The sequence below is a fragment of the Oryctolagus cuniculus genome, chromosome X (genome assembly GCF_051225735.1).
Source record: "Oryctolagus cuniculus isolate XC-2025 breed Fujian yellow rabbit chromosome X, ASM5122573v1, whole genome shotgun sequence".
NCBI lineage: Eukaryota > Metazoa > Chordata > Mammalia > Lagomorpha > Leporidae > Oryctolagus > Oryctolagus cuniculus.
Genome location: NC_142888.1, coordinates 51,563,460 through 51,584,907, shown reverse-complemented (window position 1 = coordinate 51,584,907; position 21,448 = coordinate 51,563,460). Strand labels below are relative to the sequence as shown.

At 42.7% G+C, this 21,448-nt stretch overlaps 1 protein-coding gene and 1 long non-coding RNA gene across 4 annotated transcripts in view; one reads left to right on the top strand and one right to left on the bottom strand.

Moving 5' to 3' along the window:
* Positions 1-21,140, top strand: part of LOC149119639 (uncharacterized) — a 29,763-nt gene extending 8,623 nt beyond the window's left edge. Inside the window, exon 2 of the long non-coding RNA XR_016228477.1 lies at positions 20,898-21,140. This is a non-coding gene — a long non-coding RNA (uncharacterized LOC149119639). The remainder of the gene's footprint in view (positions 1-20,897) is intronic.
* NHSL2 (NHS like 2) overlaps positions 1-21,448 on the bottom strand; it is a 304,501-nt gene that overhangs the window by 270,285 nt on the left and 12,768 nt on the right. The window lies entirely within an intron of this gene.

The window sequence follows — 21,448 nt, the reverse complement described above, 5'->3', positions numbered from 1 at the left end:
GGTGGGCTGTCTTAACCCTGTCACGTATCTGTTTCTTCTCCAGAACTTACCAGTCAGAAGCAGATCACATCCACATGTTACACCACAGTGATCAAGTGGGCTGGGATAGTTATTGGGTGTTTCCCAAATATCCCCAGCTCTGTGCCTCAAGGGTGTATAGTGAGAGTGCACTTTCTGGCCCATTAGCATTCAGTGAGTCCACGTGATGACTTCTGGCCAATGGCACAAATGAAAATATGCCACTTTCAGGCTGCAGCATTACAGTGCCAGAATGAGTCCCTAGAGACCTCTTTTTCTCTTTGTCATGGTGACCAGTAATGTTTGCAATGGCAGCTTTTCTGACAACCTGGGTTTTGAGGTTAGGAGACAAGGAGCAGAGCCCTCAGCTAACTCACCATAGACATGAAGCGAGAGCATGGAATAAACCTTTATTGTTATAAATCACTAAGATTGCTGGGTTGTGTGTTACCACAGCACAATCTAGAAAATACCAATGGACATCCAAGTTAAATTTTCCCTTTGGGGTTTGGTATTATCAGAAAAAGGAAACTACAACCATGGTAGTGAAAAGAAAGACAATTATTTACCAAAATGATCAAAAAACACTAAGCATATTGTTAGGAATAAGTTACTGGAAACATTCTAGATCATGGAGTGGTGAAGTCACAGGAATTTGTTATATTATTTCATTAATAAATGAAGGGAAATATTTTACTTAAAGCGTTGTGATCCTTTGGGTGCAATCAGCAATTCCAAAATCTGTAGCATAGTCCAAGACTCTAAATTGACCCAGTAGGGAATTCAAGTACTAATAGATTCTAGGTCCTTATATTCAGGCCCAAGTCTAGGACTTTCTGGTCCAACTCTTAATCTCCAGGCCTGTGTACTTCTCATTTCTCCTCCTAAGTTTCCCCAGGTTCACCCTCCAGCCTGGCTCTAGGGCCCTCTCTGGAGCCCCATTATCACTAAAAATATGAGCTCTGCTTTCTGGTTATCCACAAGCGCTGCCAGATCTCTGTGTGCTGCCAAAAGTAGGTGCTGTGTGTCTCTGTGCCCATCTATTCCCCTGCAAGCTCCTCAGCTCTCTTCTAGGGAGAGCGCTTCTAACAAGACAGGGCGTGGGGGTTGAGGTCAAAGACAGTTCAGCTGCAATTCTGCAACACAATTTACTTGCTATGTAATCTTAAATAAGTCAGTTTCTCTCTCTGGGCTTCTTCTTTATCTTTAAAATAGGAACAATAATACAATTTACCTTTTTCCAGTTTTATAATGGTGCCTCAGTGATATGCACTCCATAAGAATGATACTTTGAATTTTACATCTGGATCTTTTCCTGTGCTAATGCTGTGTGGTATGATCCTCTCTCCTGATGCTGGGCAGTGCAGCAAGCGCAGACCCCTGTCAGCACCACCATCACAAGGGCAAACAAATGACAGTCTACAGTGTGCTGTGTTGTCAGAGCATTTTTGATACAGATATTCATTAAATTACACGAGTCACTCAATACTTCATTATAAAATAGGCTTTGCATTAGATGATTTTGCCCAGCTGTAGGCTAACATAAGGGTTCTAGGCACATTTTAAGTAGGGTAGGCTAAGCTGTGATGTTTGGCAGGTTAAGTGTATTTAATGCATTTCAACAATATTTTCAACTTACAATGGGTTAGTCAGGATGTAACCCCACAATAAGTAACATCTGCACTTAGAACTCCAGGGGTTGCTGCATACACTCTATGAGGGATGCTGTGAGCAGAGGAATACTGGCACACGGTACGTATTCACACAATAGCCAACAGTTCTATCTCCTTTTTGTACTACCTGCTGTTTTCACAATGGCAACTGACACACACTATTGACCCAAATCTTAATCTTGTTTTTTTTTTAAAAGATGTATTTATTTATTTGAAAGAGGGAGGGGGGAGAAGGAGGAGGGGGAGAGGTGGAGGAAGGGGGAGGAGGAGAGGAAGTGGGATCTTCCTTTCACTAGTTCACTCCCCAAATGGCTGAGCCAGGCTGAAGCTAGGATCCAGGGACACCATCAAGGTCTTCCACGTAGGTGGCAGAGGCCCAAGCACTTGGGCAATCTTTCTGCCTTCCTGGGTGCATTAGCAGAAGTGGGATGGGAAGCAGAGCAGCCGACTTGAACCGGCACTCCGACATATGATGCCAGCATCACAAGCAGCGGCTTAGCCCGCTGCACCACAAAGGTTGCCCCTTTAACCGCATTCTTTTCTCTTGGTTTTATTTTTTCTCTTTTTCCTTCAAGTCCAAACTCTCCCAACTAAACACACACACCACCCCTGCCACTCTCATCATGGTAGTTCATCCAAACTTGGTTTTCATTCACTGTCTAGTTCAGGGGTTTTAAATTAGCTGTTTTGTTTATTTTAGTTTATTTGTGTTTAGAAGTGACATTTTTGTGAACAAAACCACTCAACCACTCACAGATCTCAAACTACAATATAAGAGAACCAGAACTGCTCACAGCAACCCATGAAATGCCTCTGTGGGATTCCATAGGGCTAACCAGATCACATATTGAAAACTCTTGGGCTGTCTGCTCCTTCAAGGTCTATATAACGGCAGGGCTGGAAGGCTTCTTAGAGGTCATCAGTTGACCCACTGCCTAAGGGATCAGTTTCTGGATAGGAAACAGGTCTAAAGATTCAGAGAGCTGTTGATTCCCAGGGCTGGAAAGAACCCTGAAGATCATGCAGGCCGCCAGGCTGACTGACAGCTGGTTGGCCTTAGAGCAGAGGAGAGAGGGAACCAGGTTGGCCACACCCATTTCATGCCCAAGAAGCAGCATCAGATAATCAACTGTGAAGAGCTTGACAATTTGAATTCAAAGCCTAGCATAGCCACTTGGTAGCTCTGTGGCCTAGGGCAAATCATCCCCTCCCTCCAGGTAATGTTCTCTCTGTAAAATAGGGTAATGATGTCTATCTCATAGACTTGCTGTATGTAACTATGATGCCTTTACCTCCATAAAACATTCATGAGTAACACTTGGCTTTCAGAATTTCTAGGAAGGACACAGACAATGGTGGTGGGACAAACATAAACATTTTACACGCTTTTCCCAGACAGAAGGGAGACAGGCTCCTCTACACAGAAGCTTAACTGCTGCTAATGCTTTGGCCTTTCACAGATCCCCCAGCCTTTTCTTAGCAAAGAGGCTACTTCCCAGTCTGGGCTGTGACAAGGCCCACCGCTCCCAGCTCAGGGCTCCCCTTAGACTGCATTTTTCCTCTCAAGCACAACTCCAGAAGCACTATCCAGTAGTTTCTTGGACAAAGTTTGGCAACCAGCATCTGAATTGAGCCTATTAGTACCTGTTTGTCACACTGATGCAAATTCCCGCCCTGAGGCCCTGGAAACACCTTGGCCATCAAATGCACCTCAGTCACAGCTGACCCTGCCTGGAGCCAACCAGTCAGTGGCCAACCTCCTTCTTTGGATTTCCTGTTTTCCACAACCCCCTACCTTTCTAATGAGCTGTCCAATCAACAGGCTACGCATTTAGTTAACAATTGCACTTAACAGCCACAAATTGCTACTTTGCACAGGGTACATTAGGTTTAATAAATGTGCTCCCACCATGCTTTGCACATTTCCCTAGGCTGTAAAGCACTTCGAGAGGCTAGAAGGTCCTTCAAACCACCTAGGTCACTTATTGCTGCTGATCTCTTCCCAGGAATAAAACAGAAGAGGGCCCCTACCTGAGAGGAGAGCCCACAAAGACAAACAAAACAAAGTTGTTTCTTAACTAAAAATCATTAGCAAAAGGTTCATTTTAATAAGAAACAAAAATATTTACAGGGACATGTTAGAAACCTTGAAGACCTCCAGGAGATACGGCTTTGTGAGGTCCAGAAAGGGTTGCCACAGCAGTGTGTGTGGTTGTGATATGTGTTGGTGTGCCTGTGTGTTTCATACCAAACATCTCTCTTGAAAAACAAAATAGGTCCTGCTGGTTATTACAAAACAACTGGAGAGTAGCACCCTAAAAGAACTCCAGGGGTTGGCATTGTGGTACACTGGGTTAAGATGCCACTTGCAGCCGGCGCCGTGGCTCACTAGGCTAATCCTCCGCCTGCGGCGCCGGTACCCCAGGATCTAGTCCGGTTGGGGTGCCAAATTCTGTCCCGGTTGCTCCTCTTCCAGTCTAGCTCTCTGCTGTGGTCCGGGAAGGCAGTGGAGGATGGCCCAAATGTTTGGGCCCTGCACCTGCATGGGAGACCAGGAGGAAGCATCTGGCTCCTGGCTTCAGATCGGCACAGCACACTGGCCGTAGGGGCCATTTGGGGGGTGAACCAACGGAAGGAAGACCTTTCTCTCTGTCTCTCTCTCTCACTGTCTACCTCTGCCTGTCAAAAAAATAAAAGATACCACTTGCAACTTTGGCATCCCACATAAGTGTTGGTTCAAGTCCTGGCTGCTCCACTTGTTTCCAGCTCCCTGCTAATGTGCCTGGGAAGGCAGCATAGAAGAGTCCTAGTACTTGGGGCCCTGATACCTTATGGGAGACCCAGATGGAGTCTCAGATTCTTGTTTTCAGCCATTTGGGGAATGAACAAGTAGGTAGAAGCGCTCTCTCTCTCTCCCCGGCTTTTCAATTAAATAATTTAAAAAAAAAAGGCCCTCCAAGCTGAGGTTCCTTTCGATTGTCACTGATACTGAGAGAAGTCTTGACAAATGCAAGGATTCCATGTTTTCAATGCCAATTAAGAATGAATGCCATTCACCCAGATGTTCATGTCCAAAACCCAGTTGTTTCTTGACTTGTTCTCCTTACTCTTTACATCCAATCCATCAGAAAATCTTATCTGCTTTATTCAAAATATATCCAAACCCACTTCTCTGCCCTCTACTGCCCTTAGTATTGTTCAAGTCACCATCATCCCTCCCTCAAATGACACCTTTTCAATAGCATCCCTACTCCTACCCTTGCCACCCCATATTTCATTATCTACACAACAGTCAGGGGGATCGTTTAAAAACATAAATGACAGGGGCTGGCGCTGTGGTGTAGCGGGTAAGGCCACCCCCTACAGTGTCGGCATCCCATTTGGGCACCGGTTCAAGTCCCAGCTGCTCCACTTCCAATCCAGCTCTCTACTATGGCCTAGGAAAGCGGTAGAAGATGGCCCAAGTCCTTGGGCCCCTGCACCCATGTGGGAAACCTGGAGGAAGCTCCTGGCCCCTGGCTTCAGATAGGCCTAGCTCCAGCTGTTGTGGCCAATGGGGAATGAACCAGAGGATGGAAGACCTCTCTCTCTCTCTCTCTGCCTCTCCTTCTCTGTGTATAACTCTGACTTTCAGATAAATAAATAAATCTTTAAAAAACATAAATGACATCATATATCCCTTTATCCTGTCATGGTAAGTACAGAGCACATGTTCAAAATGGAACCCCCACCAGCCTGAATCACTGAGTGCCTAAGATGAACAGAGCCTTCCCATTGATCCATATTAGACAGTTCCCATGTGAATTTTTTATGCAGCATAGCTTACCTATACTGAATACCTATACACTGAATTTATGTGAATTTCTGGAGCAGGCATTACATTCAGTTGAATTTTAAAGAAGTCTGGGACCCCAGACAATTATCTTACCGCTGTTCTGCAAGGAAAGGAGAGTTTGGTTGAAGGAGGCACAATATTCAGAGGATTCAATTAACAAGCCTAGCTCTGTATTCCTCAGGCAAAGGCATTGGCGTTGATGAAGTAAAGCAATAAAATTACTGATTAGTCAGGCAATCTGTACCTAGATCAGCATAGAGGACAGGATTTTGATTCTTGAGGAGGAAATAAAGCATAAAGCAGAGTTAGCAGGTGAAACTTAGGAGTTAGAATCAACACAATGAGGGTGTCAAAGAGGAGGAAGGAAAAGAAGGGAAGAAGAAAAAATCAGAGGCAGCATGGATCTCCAAAAGTCACTTCTGGAGATGCCCGGTGTTAGATCAAATCAGCAGCAAGAACCCTAGGGACCAATGCAGGATGCATTAGTCACAGGTTCTCCAGATTCTGGGTCTTCTTGAACTCATGGGGTATTTCCTGCCTCGGCCAGGATCCGCTCAGTGACTGGTAGAGTGAAGCAAGCTTCCCAGAGTTAACCTGCTTGAGGGCTGTTGGGGAAAGCAGAGGCAGGAGCAACGAGGATGAGCTTGCATGGTCAGAATAACATCTGACAGTTATCCAGTGCTTATCATGTGCCAGGCACTTTGGCCCAGAACATTTCATGCATGCTTTCCCTATAATCCTTACACAAACCCCATAAAGTTGGTGCAATTTTATCTCCACTTAGACACTAAGTAACATGCCTAAAGTCATACAGCTTGTAAATGTCAGGGCCCTGATTTGAGACTAGGGTATTTCCTCCCAACCTATGCCTATAAGCATTTTATTTTCTCTTCTGCGTACTCCTTAAATTTATTCATTTGTTTTCCTTTCTCCTTGTTTTTTGTTTGTTTGTTTGGGTTTTTGTTTGTTTGTTTTTGACAGGCAGAGTGGACAGTGAGAGAGACAGAGACAGAGAGAAAGGTCTTCCTTTGCCATTAGTTCACCCTCCAATGGCCTCCGCGGCCGGCGCAACGCGCCCAGCGCACCGTGCTGATCCAATGGCAGGAGCCAGGTACTTCTCCTGGTCTCCCATGGGGTGCAGGGCCCAAGCACTTGGGCCATCCTCCACTGCCTTCCCGGGCCACAGCAGAGAGCTGGCCTGGAAGAGGGGCAACCGGGACAGAATCTGGCGCCCCGACCGGGACTAGAACCTGGTGTGTCGGCGCCGCAAAGCGGAGGATTAGCCTAGTGAGCCGCGGCGCTGGCCCCTTTCTCCTTGTTTTTAATTCCATCCCATTTCCTGCCACCCATCCAGTTTCTTCTTCCTACGTTCCACTACTTGACATGGGAAAAATGGAGTGTACCTTATTAACATTTTGGTTATTCACTTCCTGGCTCAACGTATAAACATTTCAGCTATCCATACATTGACCACTGAGAGGTGGTCCCTGTCTCTAAAATCAGAGAAGGAGGAAGCCTTTTAGACAGGGTGACCCTCACTGGGAAAAGAAGCAGTGCAGTGCTCTGGGTCCAGGAATCAGATATTTGGGAGCTCTAAACACTGCTGCAGGGGGGATTGGTGGTAATGCTGTGAAGATGAAATCTAGAGAAAGGGGGTAAAGCATACATACTTGTAAGTATACTTCTTGGAAGTATGGGCTTAAAGTTTGCGAAACACTTGGTGTGTGGGAGAGGAATGGTAGTATTGATTTTCTCTTGCTGTTTGAAACTACTTGGGAATAGACCTTTCTTAAGAGTCAGCTCTGGTGTCATGGGGCACAGTGAATGCTCTTTGAGTAACTGGATTCTGGTCCGGCTCTCCCACTTCCTGGCTGTACAGCATTGGACAAACCGTGACAACCTCTCTGATACTCAGTTCTCTCACGTGCAAAATGTGGACAAGAGTTTTGTACCTTCTTCCCAGGGGTTATTTGGAGTGAGGATCAAATAACTATGTTTGGAAGGCACCTCAAACTCAGTAACATTCATTCCCCTAAAGCTGCCATTGCTCCACAATTCTTTGCCTTGGTGAAGACCATCCTTCCCAATAGTACAAGGTGGGCCTCACAAACCAAAGACTGTCTCTAAAAAATCCAGAATTTGTTTTCTATCTGAGCCTCTGAACATGCTCCCTAGAGTCATCATCCACACTGTCATCCAAACCCCGTCAATCTCTCTCTTGTCCTACAGTAATACTCTTCCAACTGGTTCTGCTCTTGTGTTCCCCTCTCCTGTCCATTTTCTGAACAGTAGCCAGAGTTGAGTGTTTTGAAATCAAAATCAGATCATATGACTTCCGTTTCAATAGCTTCCTGATGTTCTTAGGATAAAATCTTAGGATTTTCCTCTACCTTTCACATGGCCCCACTGTAGCACGTGCTCAACTATTGCTGCCCTTTCTCTTATTGCCTTGTGCTTCACCACACTCACCTCTTCACAGGTCCTTGAGTGCACCATGCTCTCTCTCTCAGCCACACAGCCTTTGCACCTGTTCTTTCTGCTGTGAATACTCTTCCCAAATCCCCTCCAGCTCCATGTGGCTTCCAAAACATTATGTCCCCTGTAAAGAGTTCCTCGACCACTAGCATTTGATTGCTTCTTTCTATTTTTCATTTTAAATTCATTTTGGTGATAATTTGATTAATGTTTTCTTCTCCCATCAGATTCTTAAATTCCTGAAGGCAATGGCCATGGCTACTTTTGTTTGTTTACCATAGTGTCTCAGCATCTGACACAGGTGACTGGTATGTGTCCAATCAATGTTTGTTGAGTGAATAAATGTGTGTCAATAGCCTTGATAAACAGGAAAGAGCTAAGCAAAATATGATGGTGTTTGTTGAAGAAATGGATAAACCATTCTTAAAATTCATGTGGAAAATCAAGATAACAATAAATAGAATAGCTAAAACAACCCTGAAAATGAAAAACAACATTGGAGGACTCATACATCCCAATTTCAAAATTTACTACATAGTAATCAAAAGTAATTGTACCTGGGCCAGCGCCGTGGCTCACTTGGCTAATCCTCCGCCTGCGGTGCCTGCACCCCAGGTTCTAGTCCCGGTTGGGGCACTGGGTTCTGTCCTGGTTGCTCCTCTTCCAGTCCAGCTCTCTGCTGTGGCCCGGGAGTGCAGTGGAGGATGGCCCAGGTGCTTGGGCCCTGCACCCCATGGGAGACCAGGAGGAAGCACCCAGCTCCTGGCTTCGGATAGGCGCAATGCTGGCTGTAGCAGCCATTAGGGGAGTGAACCAACAGAAGAAGACCTTTCTCTGTCTCTACAACTCTCTCTCTGTCTCTCACTAACTCTGCCTGTCAAAAAAATTAAAAAATAAAAAAAGTAATTAAAACTAATCAAAGTAATCCAGATCACCTGGTACTATCATAAGTATAAACTGATAGCTCAATGGATTCCAGAAATAATTTGACAAGGATGCTAACACCATTAAATGGGGGAAAGAATACTCTCTTCAACAAAAGCTGCTGGGACAACTGACAGCCAATAACGTGCAAAAGAATGAAGTTGGACCATTACCCCACAGCACACACAAAAACTCAAAATGGATCAAAAATCAAAATATAATAGCTAAAGCTATAAAAACTCTTAAAAGGAAATTTGGATATGAATATTCACGTTCTTAGCTCAGACAACAGTTTTTTTAAATGACACCAAAAGGACTAGCAACCAGACACAATCAAGGACACAATCAAGAAAGTAAAAAGGCACCCCAGAGAATAGGAGAAAATATTTGCAAATCATATATCTGACCAAGGGTTAATGGGCAGAATACATTAAAAACTACTACAATTCCACAACAAAACAATGCACAAACCAATTAAAAATGTGTAAAAGACAAAGTATATAAAAAGATGCTTTGGGGGAAGTGCATGGCACGGAACTTAAGACACACCACTTCAGACACCTATATTCCATATTGAAGTGCTCGGGTTTGAGTCTTCATTCTGCTTCCAATTATAGCTTCCTGCTAAGGTGCACCCTGAGGGACAGGCTCAAGGATTTAGGTTCCTGACACCCATGTGGGAGACGGGAATGCAATTCCAGGCTCCTGGCTTTGGCCTGGCCCAGCAGCTGTTGCACGCATCTGGGAAGTAAACCAGTAGATGGAAGAGCTCTCACTGTTTTTTTTTTCTTTCTGTTTTTTTCTCTCTTTCTCCCTCACTCTCTGTCTCTCTGCCTTTCAAATAAAATAAAAATAGGGGCAGTACTGTGGCATTTTTTTTTTAAAGATTTATTTATTTATTTGAAAGTCAGAGTTACACAAAGAAAAGGAGAGGCAGAGGGAAAGAGAGAGAGAGAGAGAGAGAGAGAGAGAGAGAGTCTTCCATCCGCTGGTTCACTCCCCATCTAGCCGCGATGGCCAAAGCTGCACTGATCTGAAGCCAGGACCTAAGAGCCTCCTTCGGGTCTCCCACGCGGGTGTAGGGGTCCAAGTGCTTGGGCCATCTTCCACTGCTTTCCCAGGCCACAATAGAGAGCTGGATCGGAAGTGGAGCAGCCGGGACTCGAACTGGCGTCCATATGGGATGCCGGCATTGCAGGTGGCAGCTCTTTTGGCTATGCACTGTGGCAGCTTAACAGTGGATTAATCCACTGTTAAGCTGCCATCTGTAGCACTGGCATCCCATGTAGGCACTGGTTTGAGTCCTGGCTGCTCTGCTTCCAATCCAGCTCCCTGCTAGTGCACCTGGGAAAGCAGCAGAGTATGGCCCAAGTGCTTGGGTACCTGTATCGACAAGGGAGACCCGGAAGAAGTTCCTGGATCCTGGCTTCATCCTGGCCCAGTTCTGGCCGTTGAAGCCATTTAGAGAATGAGCCAGCAGATGGAAGATACCTCTCTCTCCTCCCTCCCTCCCTCCCTCTCCTTCTCTGTAATTCTGACTTTCAAATAAATAAATAAATCTTAAAAATAAAATGAAAATAAATAATTAAAGAAAAGATGCTTAACATCATTAGTCATTGAGTAAATCCAAATCAAAAGAACATTGGATATGACATAATAAAAAATACAGATAATAACAGATATTGGCAAGGATGTGGAGAAATCAGGACCCTCATACACTGCTGGTGGTGCTGGTGGGAATATAAAATGGTGTAGCGTCTGTAGAAAAGAGTGTGGCAGTTTCTCAAAAGGTAAACATCGAGTTTCCTTAGGATCCACCAATACCACTCCTAGATATACGAGGGTACTCACAGAAAAGTTCTTGGAAAATGGAATTAAAAGGTAAGTTTATTTTGGCGCAAGAAAAGATTTGAAATCCATCCATACAAAAAACCTTCAAAATGTTCATGTAAAAAGGTATAGTGTCAAAAAACTAAGCATGGATTTCAAAAATTTTTCACATCAAAATAAACTTTTTTTTTTAAAAAGAAAGATGCTACCCACTTGGAACAACAGGATTGAGTTCCCATCTCCTGGCTTTGGACTGGCTCAATGCCAGCTGATGAGGACATTTCAGGAGTGAACCAGTGAATGGGAGATCTCTCTTCTCTCTCTCTCTCTCGTCCCTCCCTCTCTCACTCTCTCCCTTCCAAAAACAAATTAAATAAGCTGTTAACAAGGATGTTATTATGGTCAAGAACAAACTATACTGAGATTGGAGAATGAGTCTTCCAGCCAGAAGGAACATCTGACGCAAGGATCCTGAAGCAGGAGGGGGTTTCGTGAGAAAGCAAAATGAAGAGAGTGCAGCTGAAGTGAAAGTGGTGTAGGAGCTGAGGTCGAGAGGCAGGCAAGAGGGACAGAATGTGAAATTTATTCTGTGTATGATGAGGTGCCGCAAGAGGCTTTGGAGCAAGAGACACATTTTGTTGGCCAAAGCAAGTCACATGATTATGCCTTAACTGTAAGGGGACGAGGAAGTAAAGTCCTACCATGTGCCTGGAAGAAGGAGAGCCAAAACTATTTGGTGAATAGCACTAATGACAACCATCCAAGCATGTGCAATCTGTTTTCTTTTAAAAGATTTATCCATTTATTTATTTGAAAGGGAGAGAGAGAGAGAGAAAGTGAGAGTGAGAGAGATCTTTTCTCTTGTTCACTCTCCAAAGCCCTCAACAGCTGAGCTGGTCCAGGCTGAAGCCAGGAAGCAGGAACTCCATCCGGGTCTCCCACATGGGTGGCAGAGACTCAAGTACTTGATCTGCTACATTCCCAGGTGTATTAGCAGGAAGCTGGGTTGGAAGCCAAGCAGCCAAGACTTGAGCCAGCACTTCGATATGGGATGTGGGTGTGAGAAATGGCAACTTAACCCACTGCACCACAGAACCCACTTAAAGTCAATTCCTTCCAGCAGGATTAAGGTCCTATGCTGGGTCAGTTCTCCAGCATTAGCTTTGCTTTAGGGCGGAGAGATTCATTAACCTGAGTTACCCGAAGTTCTTAACCATGAGTTACATGAAGAGAGTTCAGGAGCCCATGAACTTGTATGTGAAAAACATTAACTATTTATTTTCACTATCCTGTAATTGAAACGGCAAATTCAGGCAATAAACCACAGAAGTGTTAGAACGTGTGACTTTATCAGTAACAGAGTAACAGATATTTCCATATCATACAACAGTTGTTGCAGGTATCTTGAAATTTTACTCATTTAATATTCCAGTAATTATTAGACCCACTGCTAGACCTTGTAATTTATCTGAAATGTGCCAAGAAGCACATATGTCACTCTATCACAATTCTAAAATAATATTTTGATAAATGTACTCATATTGCTGTATAGCTGTATTTCTGTAAGTCTGCATTTTTATTTTGTAAGTCCATATATTTTATTCTGTAAGTCTATGTATTTGATCTCATGCTTAAGAAACAATTTGGAAAACAATTTACATTTCCAGTGTCTCAGGGGATGACTTACATCATGTTTGCTCCTTCCCTGACTTCCTCTCAACTTGCTATGTGTTTCTTCCATGGAAGGTCTGCCAAGCTACATGTTCAAGTCCACTCTACGTCAGTATAGGAAATTAAATAAAGCAGGAAACTCGGAAGCAAGTTCTGAAGACTTCTGGGTACCTGAGAGTAAACTTGAGTGCTACCGAATGGTATCTCCAGGAAATGGCCCAAGCACTCTTATGCACCACCGCATGGTAAAAATACTGACTGACAAAATCTACCGGTTTGCTGCTGGCTTGCAGGGGTTGATCCTTGCACCTCTCTGGGCCTCAGTTTCTCCATCTATGCTATGAAAGGTTTGGACTGGATGGTCTTCTTATGGCCAGAACACCCTTCTTGTATCTGCAAGGACCCACTCCAATGCCAGACTTCATGAAAAAGCTATAACTGGCTTTTCTGATCTCTGTGGCATTAGGCTCGATGCACCTCTTATTGCAATCCTGCCATCCATACTTACACTAATAGTGTAAACTCCTTTAAGCAAGGCCCTCATTTCATGCTTTCCAGCATTTTCAGGGCCCGACTAAGTCACTTTATCTGTGGAGATCAAAATAAAGACAGTGGCTGATGTATAGTCCTGTGGTTGAGAGTGCACTAAAGAATTAGTCCTCCAAGGGCATCAAATCCTAGTTCTGTGGCTTACTAATTAAATCATCTTCATCAGTAGTATCACAGTGGCATCTCTGTACCTTTATTTCTTCATCTCCAAAATGAAAACAGTACTTATTTTACATAAAGGTTAAAGAGCAAATACAAATAAAGGGCTGAAAGCTAATAAATTTTGTGTCTCAAATAATTCATGTGTACAAGGTTTGTAACCTGCATTAACCTGTATGAAGTAGTACTACAGCTATAATGATCCCTAGTATATGGATGGGGAAATCAATGTAAATAAATGTAAGATTCTTTTCCAGGGCCATAAAGAAAGCAAGTGGCAGAGTGGAGATTCAACCTAGGGAGGGTGGCCCCAATGTCCACAGACTATGCTAACTGTGCTGCCTCTCAACAGCTATCATTACTTTCTTCTGGCAATGTTAAACCAATTATAGGCTCAAAGACACTGAGGCCAAATGGTAGCCTGATTTTCTCTAGCTGGCTTCTGCTGCTTCCAGGTGCTTTTGATCTGCAAGGCACACATTTTTGTTTCCTTTTCCCTCCTGTTGATTTTCATAGTCTGACCTCATTGAGTACTCCCTCTGATCTTGCCCTTGTATGCCCATCTGTGTTGCCGACCAGTGCACAAGATGAAGAAGGAGGAGTCCATGTGTTCCCTGTGGAAAGTCTGCTAAATATGAGAAAAAAGCTTCGCTTATACATTTTTGGATTTTCATGGATTCTTGTCTCTCAAGTGAAGCATACACTACTGTCAAAAGGACCTACAATTTAACCTTGATATCCAAGAGTCTGTTCTCTGAGACATTTACATTCCCAGCCCAATCTCTCTTGTAGAATTATAGATTTTCTGAGCTGCAATAAGTTTTACATATGTTCAAGTCTCTCATTTTACAGAAGGGAGTAATCAGGACCCAGTAAAGGGAAGGGACTCACTGGAGATACAGTAGATGCTTGTCATGGTTGGAATATAAGCTAAACTACTACAGTTTAGTCCCCACAGTCTTATGTTAATGGTACCAAGAAGGCGGAGATGTAATCCAATTACGGTGTTCGCAAGTAGGGCTTTTTGGAAGTGATTAAATTGGACTGGGCCATTAAGGTGGAGGCCTCATGATTGAATCCTGGAAGCTTTATAAACATAGACACAGATACATAAACAGACATACTCTCTGTCTCTTGTCATGTGGTGCTCTCTGACACTTCATAACTCTAACAGCAAGCATGGCAACACCAGAGGTTGAACCAGTGGGGACTGCCTGGTCTTGGACTTGAATCTCCAAAAATGTAAAGCTAAGTAAAACTTCTATCTTTATAAAATTAGTTCCCTCAGGTATTTCATTGTACTAATGAAAAACTCACTAATGCAATACTCAATAAAATTTGTTGCATCGAAAGGAAATGAAATCAGTCTATCAGATTGATATACTGACACTCCCATGTTTATTGCATCATTCACAGAATCCAAGATATGAGATCAACCAAGGAGTCCATTGTTGGATGAATGGATAAAGAAAATGTGGTATATATACATATACACACACACACACACACACACACAGTAGAATGCTGTTCAGCCATAAAAAGAGTGAAATCTTGTCATTTTTGGTAACATGAATGACACCAGAGGACATTATGTTAAGTGAAATATGCCAGGCACAGAAAGACAAATACTACATGTTCTCACTCATATATGGAAGCTAAAAAAGTTGACTGCATAGAAGTAGAAAGCAGAATAATGGTCACGAAGGAGGATGAGGGGAAATAAAAGGAGATTGGTAACAGGTATAAAAATACAGTTAGATAGGAGGAAGGAATTCTAATGTTCCGCAGCACAGTAGGGTGACTACAGTTCACAACAACTTATAAAGAATTAGAAGTTGTATAAAGAATTAGAAGAGAAGAATTTAGTGCTCCTCAATACAAAGAAAGGATATATGTTTAAGGAGACAGACATGCTAATCACCCTAATTTGATTATCACACATTATATACATGTATTACAATCACACTGTACAACTATTATATGCCCATTAAAATTCTTGAAACATAAATAAATATTTGTTGCCAAAATGAAAGACCAATGATCCATATGCTTGAGAGGTGATGGGTACAGTCTGTGATCACGGTACCAAATTGTTCTTTGTCCCAACGGTTTCATGCAAGCTCCACACTCCAAAGTTAGTAACTCAGCAGCACCATTTGAGAAGACACATTTTCAAAGGATAAATATTTGGACAAAATCTCAAAGTTTCTAAGTAAATTAGTATCAGGGATAAAGCCCAGAAATGTGTGTGTGTGTGCATGTGCAATTCTAATAAGCAGCTAAGATTGAGAACCACTGCTCTAAACCAGTCACTCTGAAGCTTCACTGCATACTAAAACCCCCAGAGAAGGTTTAAAATTTGAGTGCACAGGCATGTACAAGTACACACACACACACTCACGCACACACATATCAGTGTTTTTTTTTTTTTTTTCAAAGTGTGCTAGGCGTTTCTAAAATACAGGCAAGGTGAGGCCAGTGCCCTGGCTTAGAAGGTTAAGCCTCCACCTGCAGTGCTGGCATCCCATATGGGCACCGGTTCGAGTTCTGGCTGCTCCACTTCCTATCCAGCTCTCTGCTATGGCCTGGGAAAGCAGTGGAAGATGGCCCAAGTCCTTGGGCCCCTACAACCACATGGAAGACCCAGAAGAAGGTCCTGGCTTCTGGCTTCTGGCTTCAGATCAGCTCAGTTCTGGCCAATGTGACCATCTGAGGAGTGAACCAGAACATGGAAGACCTCTCTCTCTACCTCTGCCTCTCTGTAATTCTGCCTTTCAAATAAATAAATAAATAAATAAATATTTTAATAAATAAAATTAAATATAGGCAAGACTGAAAACTAAAACCAATAGTGATTTGACAGAGGGTAATTGAAAAAGTAATAAATCATAGGTTATCTATAAGTGCCATGAGAACAAAGATTTTTACCTGTTTTGTGCACTCCTGTTTCTCTGGTGCCCAAAATAGTGCAAATGGTTTCCTCATCTTCACAATCTCCTCACTTGCACCATGGTAAGTCAGTTTTAATGTCTCTGAGTCATTTAAAAATTTCTCAAGTAGGAGTAATAATGCTCAGGGCTGCTAAGAAGTTCATAATAAGCCAGTACATGAAGGGACTTCAAAAAGTTCATGGAAAATACAATTAAAATATAAGCTTATTTTGGTGCAAAAACTTTTGAAATTCATGCCTAGTTTCCTCATATTACATATTTCCAACAATACCTTTAATTTTACTTTTTGAGATAACATTTTAAATTGACATTATATACAAAAGCTTAACACTCCACTAACTAAAGATTTGTTCAATACGTAAGAATGACAGGACCATAGTTGAGCAGGAAAATAGGCAAGAGCTAAAAATAATAATCAAATGAAATGTTGCTCAGCTTCATTCATATAAAGTAAATTTTAAAATAGTCACAAATCATTAAACCTATAGTAGTATATATTTCTTAACAATTTGGCAAATATTTAAAATGAAGATAGACAAAACACTGTATTTTCAGCAAAACTGATATAAGCAGATATTTCTTTTTTGTGTTTTGACTTTTTAAAAACATTTTAGCTCCTCATATAAGGGAGAATATTTTGAGGACTCCTCATATACATGGATGTTAAATGTTTCTGCACCAAAACCAACTTATCTTTTCATTCCATTCCCACGAATTCTTTGAAGTACCTTTATGTAATAATAAAGACCATGGGTCTTTGCACAAAGATTTTTTTCAGATTTTGAAAAGGGGATTATGTCAAGTGCAAAGGTAAAATGGAATGATTTAGCTGTAACATATGTAACTTTCTGATACCTGAGGTTTTTTTTTTTGACTAGCCAAATAGAAGTGCAAAAACAAGCTACTCCCTTGATCTGTTAGTTGTTCAGCAAATATGTATTGAGCACTGAATGCACACCAAAGCCGTGGGGAAACACAGACATGGACAGAATACAGCCCTTGAGGAGTCTGATGGGAGATCTGATCTCTGAAGGTAAAGGGCCCTAGCCCAGATGCCACTGCTGATTTGGGAGTGTTGTATTCTATTGCAGACAATATATCTAGGAGTTAACAAATGACCTTTCAGTTGTACGATTCACAGTGTAAACAGCTATATATATATATATTTATATATATATAAAACAAAATAGCTAATGGCAAGCATTAACTGGTAGAGCAGATTTATTAGATAACATGCAAAGGTTTAAATAAATACAAAAATCCACCTCCTACTAGGCCACTTAGTCATTTGACAACATCATCAGTGTATGTACTTCCAAATCAAATAGTAAAGAAAAAAGGTTAAGTCAGTCACTGTCCCTGCCCTTAAAGATGACAATGCCTAACAATTCAGCAGTGATGTTGTTTTATTTCACAGTCTTTCCTCAGACAGGATTTCTGACAAACAGAAAACAGAGCCTCAGCGCTAAGAATCAAAAATTACTCCTGATAGCAAATACTGGAATTGGACACACAACTGGGGCAAAATAGGGAAGGTAAGCCAGGTTCATAACAAGGGCTTCTTTCTAGTCCCAAAAAGCCTGCCATTAGCTCACAAGCAACTAATGTAACTCTAATTGCCCCTGGGCTAGAGGAAACCCTTCACACTCTTCTAAACATATCAGGATCTGAAGGCCTCAGTAGTTCCATCCTGTTTCCAAATCCCCACAAGCTTTAAGACAGGCTTTAGCTCTCCTAGAGAGAGAGCTTTAATTTTTTTTGCTTCTGGTTCATCTTAGGCCAAAGAACAGCCAGAGTGTTCTTCCAAGTTCCAAAGAAGAGAGTCATGTTACTTTCAAGAGGTAGTAAAGGAAAAGAAATAAGAATCAATTCAAGATGAGTCAATACATAGAGTCTTCCAAAAGTTCACAGAATATGTGCATTATAAAAAAAGCATGCATGTTTTTTAAAACAACTGCACCCAAATACTCTTATTTTCATTTTTCCATACATTTTTTAAAAGTGCTCCCTCTCTCCCTCTTCCTCTCTCTTTCCCCCTCCCTCTCTCTCTCCCTCTCTCTCTCCCTCCCTCTCTGGACCAAGGGGAGGAACCAAGAATTGCAGAAGTGAACAAAACACAAGAGGGACATATCAGGCTCAGAGAAGCCTGTAAAGTGGTGGGAATACTGGAGTGGGAATCTTGAATAATGACTAGAAGTTTCCAGAAGGATAAGAGAGGGAAAGTCTATAGAAGCCTTCCTTGTCTCTGTGCTATATGTGATTCACACAGGGCCCTGTAGTCTGTAGCTAGATTGTCTCCTCCCATACTACATCCCTGAATATTTGTTGAGACTCAAGAGCAAAAGGTAAGTCTTACCAATTCAGTATCACAATACCTGGCTCAGGGCCTGCCACAGGCTTAGTACCATGAATATTGTAGGAATTAGCCCTTGGAGCCAGCTCTCAATCACCAGATTAAAGATAAACTGCTTTCCTTTATTAAAGAACAGGAAAATTAAAGGGAAAAAAATCTCAGCTGTACCTAAACTCACCATTTCAAAGCACATTTGAGCAGAACCCGGCAAAGTTTTTAAACAATAGTAAAATGCAAAGTGATGTAGACATTTTCCCATCCAGAACCCAGAAGCAATAAGCCACCCCATTAACAAGTAGCTCTGGTTGTTCATCATACAAAATGGACACAGCCTGGAGCCACAGCCAAGAGCTGGAAACGTCCATCCAACAGCAGCCTGCAGCCCCCGCATGTGGAAGATAGACGGTGCCTCACCACAGCATGTCTGCCTGGAAAGACGCAGCAGGGATGGAGCAGACAGAAAATAGGGCCAGTTGAAGAAAGTGGGTTTGACCAGGGGGCATTCTGTCAGTGCCTCAAGAACAGAGTCTGTCTCTGACCTATTTTTGCCTGAGCGATCTTCAAAAAGTCCGTGGAAAATGTGTATTATGAAAAAAAACTTCGCATGGATTTCCAAAGTGGTGTAGTAAAACGAATACCCTTTAATTCCATTTTCCACAAACTTTTTGAAGCACCCTCGGATACCTGGTGCCTGGGGGAACCCAGTTGTTTAGGTCAAGTCATATTGTTGTGCAAGCTATATTCCTACAACGGTATTCTTGGAGGAACCAAGGGTTGCAGACGTGGAGCAAAACACAAGAGGGACACAACAGAATCAGAGAAGCTAAAGGAGTCTCAAGTTGCGGACAGATTGGCCAGACCCAGTCCTGTCTGAACGCACATGGAGAAAGTGACTATGTTAGATATTACACTCAGAGAAGGTGACTTTCAAAAATTAGCCCACTCAGAAGATACACCATGTTTTAACAGTTATGCTCAGAGAGGTGATCTTTTCTAACAGCTATGCCCAGAGGATGTGCCTTTGTCTAAAGTTTCCACCAAACACCGTGGCTTTTCCTAATCGAAGGCACCCTTCCCTTCTCGCCATCCTTCTACCTGGAGGGGACAGCTATTTGCACACATGCTACCAGTTTCTGCTGGCATCTAAAAGCACCCTACTCCCCACAGCATCTGGTAGTCTGGGGAGCTACAGGCACAACTGGTAAAACCTTTGCGCATGTCAATTGCATTGTTTTAGTTTTCAGTAGCTCAGAATTATGTAAAAATATTTCATTGGGCTATTTCACAATGAGAGTAAGTAAACTTATGTAATCTGTTATCCCAAGAAATAATGCAGGCTGGAAATTGGAATACAGTGAGAATTTTGCTATCTAGAATCCTTAAAAATCCTTAAAAAATGAGTTCTCTGAATAGCTAAGTGTCCTTGGAGCTGGATTGTTTCCCACTTTTCAGTACTTATCCTCTCTTTAATTTCCAGCATTCTGAGTGGACATCTTCCTGATAACACACATCTCAGCCTTCTTAGAGAAAACCCCCTGAAGATGCCACAGCCTCTTCCTGATTGTTCTTGCTATTCAGTATCGCTTGGGAGGCAAACTATAGGGATTAATTATATTTAGCATCTCTCCTGTCTGATCACAGCAGGCAGAGCAGATGCTAAAAGTGTTCCCTATAGTCCTTACTCTTGTTCCCTTTGTGCCAGTATTTCCCAGGGATCTGCTGACAGGGTCACCTAAGTGGAAGCCTCAGTACCTCAGGATACCTGGAAGTTCAAACACACAACCACTCACCCTGGAGATGCATTTGGACTTTCTACCTTTCTTCAGGTGGCTACTGGCCTAGGCCACATTCTAAAACTACTTCTGTGGGAATAATGAGGGGGAAAAACAAATCAGCACCATTTCTTCTAAACTACATTTGTTTTAGTATATATGACTATAAAAATACTCAATGCGTTTATACAGTCACTCTCACTAGTATGCACAAATATGGATGCGTTTATCTATCTGCAACAGAGGACATAGGAACAGAGTCTCATCTACACGCTGATTCAGAGGCATCCATTTCAACTTGTGTTTGTGATGTCTGGCTTAGCCTAATTTGAAACAGTAAATATTACGCATTGGAAGTTTCTTTCCTATTGCCTGTAACAAACATGTCCATAGGAAATCTTTACATTCTTTTGTAAAAAAAAGTAAATTAAGGTTGATCTGATGAAAGGCTCCAACTCGGTAACACCATGTGTGAGGTTAAATGGCTATGACATAAAAACCCAAATACGTTGTTTTTGTTTAAAATGTTGATTTTTCATGAAATGTTACAGCAAAAAATATTTAACATAGGGGCCGGCACTGTGGCGTAGCGGGTGAAGCTGCCACCTGCAGTGTGGGCACCCCATATGGGCGCCGGTTCGAGTCCTGGCTGCTCCACTTCTTATCCAGCTCTCTGCTATGGCCTAGGAAAGCAGTAGAAGATGGCCCAAATCCTTGGACCCCTGCATCCGCATGGGAGACCTGGAAGAAGCTCCTGGCTGCAGCTTTGGATGTGTGCGGCTCCAACCGTTGCGGCCAATTGGGGAATGAACCAGCGGATGGAAAACCTCTCTCTCTCTTTCTGTCTCTCTCTGTCTCTCTCCCTCTCTCCCTCTATGCCTCTCCTCTCTCTGAGTAACTCCTTCAAGTAAATAAATAAATCTTTAAAAAATACATAACATATGTTTAATCTACCTTAACATATACTCTTTTTATTAATAAAATGAAGTGGTTTTATTTTCTAATTTCTTTTTTGCCTCTTAAAAAGTATACTATAGCTGGCGCCGCGGCTCAATAGGCTAATCCTCCACCTAGCGGCGCCGGCACACCGGGTTCTAGTCCCGGTCGGGGCGCCAGATTCTGTCCCGGTTGCCCCCCTTCCAGGCCAGCTCTCTGCTGTGGCCAGGGAGTGCAGTGGAGGATGGCCCAAGTGCTTGGGCCCTGCACCCCATGGGAGACCAGGAGAAGTACCTGGCTCC